This window comes from Thunnus thynnus, chromosome 1 (assembly GCF_963924715.1).
Source record: "Thunnus thynnus chromosome 1, fThuThy2.1, whole genome shotgun sequence".
NCBI classification, from domain to species: Eukaryota; Metazoa; Chordata; class Actinopteri; order Scombriformes; family Scombridae; genus Thunnus; species Thunnus thynnus.
Window position 1 is genome coordinate 852,408 of NC_089517.1, and position 11,947 is coordinate 864,354.

An 11,947-nucleotide genomic window follows, 5' to 3' on the forward strand; every position below is an offset into this window, starting at 1 on the left:
AAACACCTGAATCAAGAGTAGGCTTCTTAAGAAGAGGTTTAATTACAGCTACTTTAAAGGACTGTGGTACATAGCCTGTTACTAAAGACAGATTGATCATATCTAGTAAAGAAGTGCTCACTAAGGGTAAGGCTTCCTTAAGCAGCCTAGTTGGGATGGGGTCTAGAGACAGGTTGATGGTTTAGCTGAACAAATCATTGAAGTTAGTTCAGACAAGTCTACTGGAGAAAAACAGTCCAAATATATGTCAGGATTTACTGCTGTTACTAAGGTTCCTGTGTTTGGGGAGAGAACGGTGCCTGTTGAGGGCAGGAGGTGGTTAATTTTGTATCTAATCATTAGAATTTTATCATTGAAGAAGCTCATGAAGTCATTTCTACTGAGAGCCATTGGAATACATGGATCAATAGAGTTATGACTCTTTGTCAGCCAAAGTGCTGGAAAGGAACCTAGGGCAGTTTTTATTCTCTTCTGTTAATGCTGAGTAATAGGCGGCTCTGGCATTACAGAGGGCCTTCCTATATGTTTTAACACTATCTTGCCAGACTAAGTGAGATTCTTCTAGTTTGGTGGAACACCAAATCCTTTCCAATTTTCATGATGTTTGCTTTAATTTGTGGGTTTGGGAGTTAAACCATGGAGCTAACCTCTTATGTTTTATTATCTTCCTTTTTAAAGGGCCGATGGAGTCGAGTGTTATTCTCAGTGAGCCTGCAGCACTATCAACAAGATTATCAGTTTGGGAGGAACTAAAGTTAACATAAGAGTCCTCTGTAGTATTGAGACATGGCATTGAGTTCAATACTGAATTAAATGTTGAAGGAAGTAGTAACTTTAACCTAAACCATGATCTCTCCCTAAACCTAACCAGACCTGAACCACAGCATCATTATTGTTGAAACAGTGATGTGTGACGGTCCTGGAAAGCACAGACAGATGTTGTCCTGCTGATTACTGCCGATAGGGGCGCCAGATTAGAAAACACTCCTATGCATAAAGTAAAATGAATCTCGCAATAAGTATAGAAGTTGTGTCTGACTGAAAGTAAAGATTTATTGAAGCATTAATGAAATGTGACAGTTTAATAAAGTCAGCAGAGCGTCTCTGTGGTTCAGTCAGTTCAGAGCCGGAGTCGCTTCATTTCCTCATGTGTTGGCAGACAGTTTGTCTCGAACACTTGGCTCAGTGTGAACACAGGACGAGGTGCTCTGAGCTCATTCCTGCTCTTATTGAACATATTACATCACCTGCTGCTTTCCTCATAAATATAGAGATGATTGTTCAGAGGATGCAGGGACATTTATGGTCACCCTGAGGCCCCAAACACATGAATACATCATGCACGGGTCATCTGAGAGGCTCTTCAGATTTACTTTATTCTTCTTATTGCTGTTGTTATTATTTAGCAGGAGTTTAAAGTTCCTGTCAGTGTACTGTTAGACTCACAGATCATGATGACTTCAGAGTCCTGCAGCGTTGTATAAAAATGTATTTTGGCCACAAAGCTCTTAAATGTAGAAGGAATGACTCACATCTGTGTCACAAACAAGCCTTCCATATCCGGATCAGATTACACTCTGCTGTCACTGTGAACACAGAGGTGGAAGAAGCACTGACCTCTTTAACTTAAGTAAAAGTAGAAATATCACAGTATAAAATACTTGTGCGCATTCAAAATGTCACTTAAGTGAAAGTACAGAAGTATTATCAGCTAAATTTTCTTAAAGAGTGGAATTAAAAGTACTTATTATGCAGAATGTCCCCACCCAGTTTGACATTTCATGTGGATTTTTGACACAGATCAACAGAAACTCTTTAATGTCAAAGTAAAAGAAACAAATATATCTCTGCAAATTATATAAATAAATGGTCAAACTTAAAGTCCTCCAATTTATCATTAATAATCAGTTTAGGGTTAGGGGTTAGGGTCAGGGTTAGGGTTAGGGGTTAGGGTTAGGGTTAGGGTCAGGGTTAGGGGTTAGGGTCAGGGTTAGGGTCAGGGTTAGGGTTAGGGTCAGGGTTAGGGTTAGGGGTTAGGGTCAGGGTTAGGGTTAGGGTCAGGGTCAGGGTTAGGGGTTAGGGTCAGGGTTAGGGTTAGGGGTTAGGGTCAGGGTTAGGGGTTAGGGTCAGGGTTAGGGTCAGGGGTTAGGACACAGTTAACAGTTAATAAATTGTTTATAACTCACTATATAAGCAGATAAAAGTTGTGGTAAACAGTGGAAGAAGTATTGAGATCTTTAGAAATACCACAGTATAAAATACACGTTTACTTTTACAAGTAAAAGTCCTGCATTAAGACAGAATGAATGAATGAATGAATGAATGAATGAATGAAATGTTATTATTGTGTCGTGTATATAACTGCATGTCCAGCTCATGTCTCCATCTTATAGCTCTGTTCTGTGTGGAGTCTGTAGTCCTGCAGTGTAGTTCACGATGGAGGAAACATCATAGAGTTTGGTTTATGTAGAAGATCATTACACACTTTCAGTTTGTTAATAACTGATCCCAAAGCTCTCGCAGCAGAGTCAGCGAGGGACCCAAGTCCAACCTCACAGGTCATAAATTCATCCAGAAAGAAACCCAAGTATTTATCTGCACTAACATATTCCAAACCAACTGAGCCTAAACTAATTCTTTGTGTACTTCTTTGCATACTTTCCTTTCTGAAATGTTTTATTTGTGTTTTGCTCTGATTTATTGCTAATCTCCACTCATAACACCAGAGATGAACCGCAGTGATTCTACGCTGTAGGTCAGTGGTGAGCAAACAGCAGGAGGGTTCTGGGTTCGAACCCGCGGGCCTGTGTGGGTTCTCTCTGGTACTCCAGCTTCTTCCCACAGGTTAGGAAGCTAATTAGTGACTGTAAATTACCTGTAAGTGTGAATGATTGTGTGTTTGCCTTTGGTGATTCTAGTTCTAATAATAGTTGATACTGAACGTATATGATCAATACAGACTGAATCCATTCTGCTCATTGACAAGATACTGTGTAAGCCAGTTGTTCAGTAGTTTGTAAGCTGATGCCTCTATTGATGGGATTATATCAAGTTCAAAACACATCTGAAAAGATAAAATAAGACATGTAAGAGATGTTAAAGCTTCATTCAGTTCCAGACGCCTTATTTACTTTGTCTGCAGCTCTTTAAACTTCTTCCACAGTGATGTCGAGGTTCAGAGATGTATGTGGGTTATTTCCTGGTGTATTCACAGCCATCACTTTATAGCACAAATATCATTTAAGAACACATCAATCTGCAGAGTCTTTCTCCTGTTTACTGAGCGCTACCTGCCACTGTTATCTAGTATCATTTCCATCAGGGTTCTCTTTGATTTCTTAGTATTTATTTATATAAAACTGTTGTGGGATGTTTCTTTGTAATCGATCCAGCTGTGATGTTGCTCCTCGTCTGAACTGCCTTTTGTGGATCCGTATACTCTTACAGAAATAAACTGCTCAGTGGTTCCTCACATTATATTTCAGTTCTGCTCATTTCCCTACACATTATATCACCAATTATCAATATTAATTTGTGTTTCTCACATCCTTATAATTGACTAATAAGACAACAGACGACTTGGGTTGTCTGTAGTTATCTGTATTTTTTCTTCCAGGTTGGTACTTTCCTGAATTTCTTTAACTGACCTCCTGAGCTCAGCGTTCAGGGATCCGTACATGTTGTCCTTCTTTGTTTACAGTGTTGTCCTTCTTTGTTTACAGTGGCTTCATCTCCTTCAGCAACACGTTTGTTTCTTTTCCTTCATCCTCCGTGTTCATTGATTTTGCCACCATGGCAGCTATTTATCACGTCGCTTTGACGTTTGTTTAGTAAATTATTTATCTCGCTTTGTAAATGTTTATCCACCAGAATTCCATTTGAAACTTTCCTTCTTTGTTGTGGTTTATGAGTTTTGACTACATTTATTCACAGACACAAGCGCACACATGGTGCTGTGGTCTTGGTCAGTATTTATTATAACTTCTCCGATGAAGACACATTTTATATTATTACAGCTGTATATGCTATATTGTCATTGATTATCTGTTTGTACAGCAGCAAACACTTTAGTTATTGATTAATACATTAATACACACTAATATCTACTGACAGCTGCATTATAGAGTTAACCATGTATTAACTGTTTATAGACTGATAATTGATACATTACAGTGTGAACCAGTTATTATCTATACTGTTATAATTTATGTATAATTTAATCTTTAACCCTTTCCACTCAGCCCTGGTTCCCAACATTACCAGTGTTCATTTCAGTCCAATGTTTCAGTTCATCTGTTCATTTATCAGTGAAGTTACACAAATATTAGAAAAGAAAAGTTTAAGTTTGTGTTTCATGATGTTGTGTTTTGTTGCTTCAGTCCTGCTGTGTTTTCAGTGTGTGATGTTGGAGCAGATCGATCAGGTGTTCAGGTGTTCTGTAGGAAAGGTAAAACTGTTCTGTAGTAAATGATCTTCCGTTAAACTTGGTGTCCTCGTGGCTGATCAGAGATAAATTGTGTTTGTCAGCAGTAACACAGAAATTCTACATTAATGTTGTTCTGTGTGTCACCTGAGCAGGTGAGGCTGATGCAGCATTTATGTCATATGGGACGGATGGGAAAGATGAAAAAGATTTCCATGTTCACAACTTGCAAGCATTGAATGGGAGTTGTTCCCATAGTAACCCCGTTAAAAAGATGTTTCAGGTGTTTGTGTACCACGGATCAGTCTCTTCTGGTTTATGTCTTTATAGTTATTGATGTTTTTATAGAGATATATAGTGTATATGTCTCTCTCTATATATATATGTTTTTATAGATCTTCTGGTTTATATTTCGCTTCCTGCCGTGTCTTTACTTTACTTAGTTACAGGTTAACGTGTCTGTGTGAGTCGTTTATTTCTCTTCAGTTCAGCTGGGAGGAAAAGAAATTCAGGTTCCACCGAGATTTGAACTCGGATCGCTGGATTCAGAGTCCAGAGTGCTAACCATTACACCATGGAACCATGTGACTGTTGGGGGCGGGATTCATTATATTTAACTGTATACACTGATATATTTAGTGATGTTTTCAGTGGATTATAATATAAAATCCAACCGACACGAGCCATTTGGAGGATTAAATCCGCTTCCGGTAAGAACCGATTCTGTATTTGAAACCGGTTTGGTCTGACGTCACATCATCCCGAAGCTACAGTTACAGAAGAAAATAAAACGTTTAGTTCAGAAGTTAAACTAACGAGCTGTTTGATTAGGAACCATCTCCGCCATCTTCGTTAACGTCACACGGTATTAACGTTACGTAACGTAACGTTAGTATCACTAAAGAAACACGATCAACGTAAAGTTAACGTTCATTTAGTTAAAGTTCAGAGATTCTGAAAGGATCATTTTTATCATATGAAGGAAATTCTTTCGGCCTTCGGATAACAGCTGTTGTATGTTGTACAGCTTCAGTCACAGAGAAGAGTTCCTTCAGTACAGACTGCTGGGATTCCTCCAGTCCAGTGAACATTGTTTTACTGTAAGTTAACTTTCAGAAACATGTCCAGTACAACATGTTGATGGTTTACACTGAATGTCAGCTGTGAGTAATCAGATCCTTTACTCAAGTAAAAGTAAAAAGACTGCAATGTAAAAATACTATGTTACAAGTATTATCAGATAAATGTAGTTAAAGTATTAAAAGTAAAATAAATTCGTCCCTTGTGACTCACATAGTAAATTATTAAATAAAGTACATTGTTGATACTGATGCAGCATTTCACTGTTACAGATGGTTGAGGTGGAGCCAGTTTGAACCTCTGCAGCTGACGGTCCCGCCTCCCGCCACCAGGTGTCAGTGTAACACAACAAACAGTCACCTGACGGCAGACAGGTGTAAAACAAAAAACAGTTACCTGACGGCAGACAGGTGTAACAACAAACAGTTACCTGACGGCAGACAGGTGTAAAACAACAAACAGTCACCTGACGGCAGACAGGTGTAACAACAAACAGTTACCTGACAGCAGACAGGTGTAACACAACAAACAGTCACCTGAAGGCAGACAGGTGTAACAACAAACAGTTACCTGACAGCAGACAGGTGTAACACAACAAACAGTCACCTGACGGCAGACAGGTGTAAAACAACAAACAGTTACCTGACGGCAGACAGGTGTAAAACAACAAACAGTCACCTGACGGCAGACAGGTGTAACAACAAACAGTCACCTGACGGCAGACAGGTGTAAAACAACAAACAGTTACCTGACGGCAGACAGGTGTAAAACAACAAACAGTTACCTGACGGCAGACAGGTGTAAAACAACAAACAGTTACCTGACGGCAGACAGGTGTAAAACAACAAACAGTTACCTGACGGCAGACAGGTGTAACACAACAAACAGTCACCTGACGGCAGACAGGTGTAACAACAAACAGTTACCTGACGGCAGACAGGTGTAACAACAAACAGTTACCTGACGGCAGACAGGTGTAACAACAAACAGTTACCTGACGGCAGACAGGTGTAAAACAACAAACAGTCACCTGACGGCAGACAGGTGTAACAACAAACAGTTACCTGACGGCAGACAGGTGTAACAACAAACAGTTACCTGATGGCAGACAGGTGTAACAACAAACAGTTACCTGACGGCAGACAGGTGTAACACAACAAACAGTCACCTGACGGCAGACAGGTGTAACAACAAACAGTTACCTGACGGCAGACAGGTGTAACAACAAACAGTCACCTGACGGCAGACAGGTGTAACAACAAACAGTTACCTGACGGCAGACAGGTGTAACACAACAAACAGTCACCTGACGGCAGACAGGTGTAACAACAAACAGTCACCTGACGGCAGACAGGTGTAACACAACAAACAGTTACCTGACAGCAGACAGGTGTAACACAACAAACAGTTACCTGACGGCAGACAGGTGTAACAACAAACAGTTACCTGACAGCAGACAGGTGTAACAACAAACAGTTAACTGACGGCAGACAGGTGTAACAACAAACAGTTACCTGACAGCAGACAGGTGTAAAACAGCAAACAGTTACCTGACGGCAGACAGGTGTAACAACAAACAGTTACCTGACAGCAGACAGGTGTAACAACAAACAGTTAACTGACGGCAGACAGGTGTAACAACAAACAGTTACCTGACGGCAGACAGGTGTAAAACAGCAAACAGTTACCTGACGGCAGACAGGTGTAACAACAAACAGTTACCTGACGGCAGACAGGTGTAAAACAACAAACAGTTACCTGACAGCAGACAGGTGTAACAACAAACAGTTAACTGACGGCAGACAGGTGTAACAACAAACAGTTACCTGACGGCAGACAGGTGTAAAACAACAAACAGTTACCTGACGGCAGACAGGTGTAAAACAACAAACAGTCACCTGACGGCAGACAGGTGTAACAACAAACAGTCACCTGACGGCAGACAGGTGTAACAACAAACAGTTACCTGACGGCAGACAGGTGGATCGACCTGTTTGAAGGAACATTTTTATTACTGAAACATCGTCAAAAGGACAAACTAATCAGAAATGGAAGAGACGTTAAGACATAACAATTTTATGTTTTTAATTTTATTATGAAGCATTTATTTATTTATAACACAAATATGAATGTTAATATTAATAACAATGATTAAATTAGATAAAACAGCTTTATTAATCACCAATGGAGAAACTTATTTGCCATCAAATCAACATACAAACAACAAACAACACAGACTCTGTATCACACAACACAACTAATAAATAACAGGTTTGATAATCAGCTGAAAGCTGCTGTGGATCTGGACCACATCTAAAAGTCTTCATGAAAAAATCATAATAATGTTATTATGTGTTTTCTTTATATCTTATTTACTAAAAAATATATTTATGTATATATGTAATATTTATTATTTATTTATTCTAACATTTATTTTAATACTAGTATTGATATAATTGAACTACACATTTCTCATGTTGCTTCATCAGAGCGAATGTGATGAATCTGATGAAGCAACATGAGAAACACTAAGTTAAATCCTTTTGTTTTAATGAAATAATGTCAGTATGACGCACTGCTTCAGTTATTATTATTTATTTAATCTAACATTTATTTAAATACAAATATTTATATTACTATGTTTTTTCTTTTAATCTATTTAGCTAGAATATATGTATTTATTTATTTGCAGTTATTCTTATTTGTGTTCATTCACCACACGTTCTGTTTATGTTTCCTTTATGTTGAAACTTTCTGCTAATTCTATTTTTAATCTTAAATCTGCTGCTGCCGTTCTGTTTTCAAAGCATTCTTTCTGTGAATTGTTAAATATTACACACATTTCTGTCTTCTTTACCGTCTTCTGAATGTACTTTACATTAATGTATCTGAATCTTTTTCAATTTCAATTTGACATTTGGGGCACAAGAATTATTTAGAAGGCCGAAGAAAAGAAAAAGAAACTAAATCTAGTGAACTATCATCGTCTCCCTCATATTTTATGTCATTCTTTCCGATATTTAATGTGATGAATATAAAATCTTGCTCATTTTCCACAAAGGTGGGAAATAAAAGAAACCAACAACCAAAACCGCCACAACACTTGTGTGTGTCAGAGCTGAGATTAAAACCTGCAGCAGAAGAAACTCGCAGACTTCCGCCATGTTTTATATAAACACAGACGGCAGAAGAAAGTGGCTGATATTAGATTCATGTGTAACTGAAGCTGAGGATCCATGCAGGAAGCTTCCAGGTGACGATCCAGCAGACAGTAACGACATCGATCTGCCTGAAGTGACGGAAACATGAGAGGCAGAAGCACTTTAACAGGCGTCAGCTCTGCAGCTCAGACATCCATCAACAGTCAGTCAGAAAGACTTCTGTTTGTCTCTGAGACAACAGGTTTTATCTGAATCTTAATTTGAGCTTGATGTAGTTAAAGTATTGCAGTAAAAGTACATAAGTATTATGAGCTTGATGTAGTTAAAGTATTGCAGTAAAAGTACATAAGTATTATGAGCTTGATGTAGTTAAAGTATTGCAGTAAAAGTACATAAGTATTATGAGCTTGATGTAGTTAAAGTATTGCAGTAAAAGTAGTGGTTTGGTCCCTCTGACTGATATATTATTATATATGACATCATTAGATTATTAATAGTGAAGCATCAGTGTTAGAGCAGCATGTTACTGTTGTAGCTGCTGGAGGTGGAGCTAGTTTACACTACTTTATATACAGTTAGCTAGTTTAGTCCAGTGGTTCCCAACCTAGGGGTCGGGCCCCTCCAAAGGGTCAGCAGATAAATCTGAGGGGTGGTGAGATGATTAATGGGAGAGGAAAGAAGAAAAAACAAAGTTCTGATACACAAATCTGTTTTCAGTTTTTGGACTTTTTCTCTAATCTTTGATTTTTGCTGAAATATTGGATCATTTGAACATTTATTGAAATGAAAGCATGTGAGAAGTTTAGAGGGAAAAATCACTATTTGGTGGAGCTGTTAACAACTCATAGACATGTGAAATGTGACCCCGACTACACACTGCTTTTTGTAAGACGTCAAAAGCCAAAAAGGTTGGAAACCACTGGTTTCATCTTTAACAATGTGTTGTATTTTAAAAGCTTGTTATATTATCCATTGTGTCAAATCTTCATCTGAAAAGTAACTAAAGCTGTCAAATAAATGTAGTGGAGTAGAAAGTACAATATTTCCCTCTGAAATGTAGTGGAGTGAAAGTATAAAGTAAGGAGTTTTTAGTAAAATGTACCTTTATTATTATTAGAGAAGTGAAGTGATTTTTAGGACAGAAAATGTGGAATATGAGATAAATAATTTGGTTCATGATGTCCAGTTTATATAAAGATTTATGTTCTTTTGTGACACTGCAACTGTATATTTATTGTTTTATAATCCCAAAGCTGGATTGATCTCGTATTGGGCCCAAGCGGCAACCTCCAGGGCTGAAAAGTGAAGCCAATGCGGAAGCGCCAAAAACCTGCATTCCATCTAACGGCCAGCAGGGGGCGACTCCGCTGGCTGCAAAAAGAAGTCAGATTGTATTGAAGTCTATGAGAAAATGAGCCTACTTCTCTCTTGATTTATTACCTTAGTAAACTGTTTCCTAATGAGTTTATGATCTCAGTTGGTAGCTTCAAGTCTTCCTCAATACAGCATGATGTTCATTTTGTAAATTATGGTCCCATTTAATTTAAATTTGACAATAAAGCAGCGTATGCTTTAGGGCGTGGCTACATTGTAATTGAAGAGGCGCTACCACGGCGACAACATCGCTTATGTAACATAACCATAGGTCTAGCTGCTGCTATTCCACAGTGTGTTTTCAGTTCACTAAAGTTAATTGAACATTGTGAATTGCCTACAAAAAAGTCTTGTTCAGTGTTTGGTTTTAATAAAAGACCCATTAATGAGTCGGATGATCAGTTTTTCCAGTGAGTGCAAATTGTTTTAACGGTTTTAGGCCTGCATTAGCATTAGCATGCTCACTGTTAACCATAGATTGTAAATGCACTGTGCTAATAGAACTAGCAGCTAGCGCTACAGTCAGCGCAACCCTCCCGTCCAAATATGGTCACTTCTGGCTCCAAAAATCAAACATGGCGACAGCCAAATCCAAGATGGCGATCGTCAAATAGCTATACTCGAGGCTTCAAATCGACAGTTCGCAAACCATTGGGTGACGTCACGGTGACCACGTCCATATTTTTTACAGTCTATGATATTGACCCCCTACTATACACAGTAATACTCTATTACATGATTAATCAATTGACAAAAAATTACACAGCAACACTTTTCTCTTTGTTCCTTCAGTTGGATGTTGTTCTCTGTGCAGAGTTTGTTTTCACATTCATCTGCTGAAGGAGGAGATGATGATTTGGGGATTTTTAAGTCGTAATTATGCTTTTTTTACTGTATAAAACATATCAGGCACACTGTATCTAGTGCAGTAGGGGCAGCTCTTGTTAAGGTAAATAATGACCTTCTGCTGACTGCTGACAGGTAACTGCTCGATTTTAGTTCTTTTAGATTTAAGTGCCGTATTTGAGACAGTCGACCACGGGATCCTCTTACATCGCTTGGAAACTTGGGTAGGACTCAAGGGCTCAGCTCTCAGCTTATTACATTCATACCTCTCCAACAGAACTTTTTCCGTTGCTCTGGGTAACTCTACTTCCTCGATGGCCCGGTCGAGTTGTGGTGTCCCCCAGGGTTCTGGTCTTGGCCCCCTCTGTTCTCTACATACATGTTGCCTCTCAGCCATGTTATTCAGAGGCATGACGTGCTTTACGCTCAGTTATATTCGACATCGAAACCCACAGATCCCAGCAGCCAAACAAATCTTACAACTTGCCTTTCTGGTATTAAATCTTGGACGTCCCAACGCTTCCTTAAATTTAAGGATGATAAGTCTGATGTCATTCTGTTCAGTCTCCCAAACTTCATCAGCTCTTTTGGTGCTAATCTGGGTGATCTGATGAGTAATATTAAGCAGGCTGTGAGGAATCTAGCGGTAATATTTGATGCTGATCTCTGTTTGACTATCAAGACAAAAATGTTGGCAATTCCTGTTTCTTCCAGCTCGAGATAATCTCTAAAAGTTGCTCATTTTTAGCAGTTGTTGATTTACAAAAAGTTGTACATGCTCTCATCTGTTCTCAGCTTGATTATTGCCTCAAACTTTACTCAGGTGTCAGCCAACCATCTCTAACTGGTACAAAACGCAGCTGCTTCACTTATTACTGGGAAGAAGCATGATCACATGACCTCCCTGCTCGCCTCCCTCCACTGGCTCCCTGTTAAATTACGCATTGAGTTTAAAATCTTATTGCTCACTTTTAAGGCCTTAAATGGCCTTGCATACATTTCTGATTATTGACCTGGTATGAGTCCTCTCAGCCATTGAGATCCTCGGATGGTGACTCCCAGC

The 11,947-nt window shown here is 38.9% G+C and overlaps 1 non-coding gene across 1 annotated transcript; it reads right to left on the reverse strand.

Annotated features, from left to right (window-relative positions):
* Window positions 1-4,933: 4,933 nt before the first annotated feature.
* trnaq-cug (transfer RNA glutamine (anticodon CUG)) lies at window positions 4,934-5,005 on the reverse strand. Its single transcript has one exon. It is a non-coding gene; the product is annotated as a tRNA-Gln (tRNA).
* Between the last annotated feature and the right edge of the window lie 6,942 nt (window positions 5,006-11,947).